This window comes from Nerophis lumbriciformis, linkage group LG24, assembly GCF_033978685.3.
Source record: "Nerophis lumbriciformis linkage group LG24, RoL_Nlum_v2.1, whole genome shotgun sequence".
NCBI classification, from domain to species: domain Eukaryota; kingdom Metazoa; phylum Chordata; class Actinopteri; order Syngnathiformes; family Syngnathidae; genus Nerophis; species Nerophis lumbriciformis.
In genome coordinates, this window is record NC_084571.2 from 33,629,203 (window position 1) to 33,632,500 (window position 3,298).

The 3,298-nt window shown below is 30.0% G+C and overlaps 1 protein-coding gene across 1 annotated transcript in view; it reads right to left on the reverse strand.

The window, feature by feature from the left end:
* Nucleotides 1-2,958: 2,958 nt before the first annotated feature.
* The window catches only part of galr2b (galanin receptor 2b), a 29,240-nt gene continuing 28,900 nt past the window's right edge, over nt 2,959-3,298 (reverse strand). Inside the window, exon 3 of the mRNA XM_061982015.2 lies at nt 2,959-3,298. This exon is cut by the window's right edge and continues 1,210 nt beyond it. The gene's annotated coding sequence lies outside the window, so the exon portion shown is untranslated.

Here is a 3,298-nt window from a genome sequence, read left to right on the forward strand (position 1 = left end):
CAAAAACCGACATCAATCTCTAAAGGATATCACCACATGGGCTCAGGAACACTTCAGAAAACCACTGTCACTAAATACAGTTTGTCGCTACATCTGTAAGTGCAAGTTAAAGCTCTACTATGCAAAGCGAAAGCCATTTATCAACAACATCCAGAAACGCCGCCGGCTTCTCTGGGCCCGAGATCATCTAAGATGAACTCATGCAAAGTGGAAAAGTGTTCTGTGGTCTGACGAGTCCACATTTCAAATTGTTTTTGGAAATATTCGACATCGTGTTATCCGGACCAAAGGGGAAGCATACCACCCAGACTGTTATCGACGCAAAGTTCAAAAGCCAGCATCTGTGATGGTATGGTGGGGGTGTATTAGTGCCCAAGACATGGGTAACTTACACATCTGTGAAGACACCATTAATGCTGAAAGGTACATACAGGTTTTGGAGCAACATATGTTGCCATCTAAGAAACATATTTTTCATGGACGCCCCTGCTTATTTCAGCAAGACAATGCCAAGCCACATTCAGCACGTGTTGCAACAGTGTGGCTTTGTAAAAAAAGAGGGCAAGTACTTTCCTGGCCCGCCTGCAGTCCAGACCTGTCTCCCTTAAAAATGTGTGGCGCATTATGAAGCGTAAAATACGACAGCGGAGACCCCGGACTGTTGAACGACTGAAGCTCTACATAAAACAAGAATGGGAAAGAATTCCACTTTCAAAGCTTCAACAATTAGTTTCCTCAATTCCCAATCGTTTATTGAGTGTTGTTAAAAGAAAAGGTGATGTAACACACACATAAGGTTTATGAGTTTGAACATCAAATATCTTGTCTTTGTAGTGCATTCAATTGAATATGGGTTGACAAGGATTTGCAAATCATTGTATTCCGTTTATATTTACATCTAACACAATTTCCCAACTCATATGGAAACGGGGTTCGTAATACAAATATAAGGACATTCACAAACAGAACATGCCAGACTAAAGAGTACATTAACGCTAAGAAACACATGTTTATTTTGTACACTCATGAATACAAATACAGTACAATGAATGACTGACAGCATCAAATATTATAATTATCTGTTTAAATATATAAATAGGCTCTTTAACAGGACATACATAGAAATAACACATACATATTGTAGATTGTATCATTCAACACATATCAATCCAAGAGAAAAGGAATGCCAGTGAGTGCAAAATGAGAATGTTCTTTTTTGGGAAAATGGATCCTTTGAGAGGAAAATTGGTTGTGCTGCACAAACAAAACAACCAAAGTAGATAATTGAGGTAGCATGCATGCACATAGCGGAACACATAAAATATATAGAGATTTGTCTTTTCATTTCAAGTGGCCATTACTTCACATCTTTTTAATCTGCAGAAAATAAGCATATATATTTTTTAAAGAATCCACGTGAAAAATGCTCAAGTGCATTGAGGAACACATTCACGTAAACCTGGGATTATAATGACACCGAAAGAAACATGCTGTTCAATGAGCAAAAATAATTAGATTAGTTGTGTTTTTCTACTCAAGTTTGCGCGTCAAAACAAACAATCTATAGTCTGGTCCGCATGCATGACACAAGAAATCCGGAAAAAACGGTGTAAACACGATCGTTCAGTAGGAAATTGTACAAAATAAGTAAAGCGCTATTTTACATACGGTCAGTTTTTGGTCTTTTTGTACACAATCCTATGAAATTGCAGCGATGATGCAAATAGTGCATAAAAGTGCAGGTGACGGCTAAGGCAAAAGGTGAAAACACTTGAGTCAATTGTGCTAGCTTCACTATAGTAAAATAAATAATGCGAGATGGTTGACTCTTCCACATCTATTTCTTTATATTTCACTTATAGGTGTCGCCTTGTCTGACCCTCGCTTTTGAATATGTATGCTTAAAAACATGTTTTAAAAAAGTGAAACATAAATGAATAAAAAAAAAAAATAGAGGCTCAGCTACTTTCTTATAATAGATTTGGTCAAGTGAAAAAAACAAAACAAATGCTAACCAAAGGTACAATGCATTGATAACAAATCTTAATAAAAATGTATATACATTTTGTTATATATTACAAATACATAAACAAATAATTGATGATAAAAATCTATAATATATGAAGATTTGAAAATAACATACAGATAAAAAAAATCAATAAAATCAAAGGTGCAGTTAAAAAAATAATACAAAATAATGATTAGAACCATAGAGCAGAAAAATGTAAACAGATAAGAAATAAAACAATAAGAAAATCAGAGACACGGAAGTAAGTTAAATAAAACAAACAAAAAATACGACTTTAAAAAGATAAAAAATAAATAAAACAAGTGAAAAAAACAACAAATAAATGCTAATTAAAAGTACAATGCATTGATAAAAAATATGAATAAAAATGTATATACATTTTATTATATATTACAAATACATAAACAAATAATTGATGATAAAAATCAATAATACATGATTTGAAAACAAAAATAACGTACAGATAAAAAAATCAATAAAATAAAAGGTGCAGTGTAAAAAAATAATACAAAATAATGATTAGAACCATAGAGCAGAACAAATTAAACAGATAAGAAATAAAACAATAAGAAAATCAGAGACACGGAAGTAAGTTAAATAAAAACATTTTTTTTAAATGACTTTTTTTTAAAAACCTAAATAAAACAAGTGAAAAAAACAACAAATAAATGCTAATCAAAGGTGCAATGTATTGATAAAAAAGATGAATAAAAATGTATATACATTTTATTATATATTACAAATACATAAATAATTGATAATAAAAATCTATAATACATGATGAAAATCAATAAAATCAAAGGTGCAATGTAAAAAATAATATAAAATAAAGATTAGAAACAGAACAGAAAAAATTAAACAAATAAAAAATAAAACAATAAGAACATCAGAGACATGGAAGTAGGTTTAAAAAAAAACAAGTGAAAAAAATACAAATAAATACTAATCAAAGGTACATAGTATTGATAAAAAATCTTAATAAAAAATGTATATACATTTTATTATATATTACAAATGCATAAACAAATAAATGATAATAAAAATCTATAATATATGATGAAGATTTGAAAACAAAAATAGAATAACACAGATAAAAAATCAATCAAATCAAAGGTGCAGTGTAAAAAAATAATATAAAATAAAGACTAGAAACATAGAACATAAATGAAACAATAAAAAAATCAGTGACATGAAAGTAGGTTGAATAAAAATATAACACTTTTTTCTTTTTTAAACCAAAATAAAACACAAAAATAAGACACTTGTAAA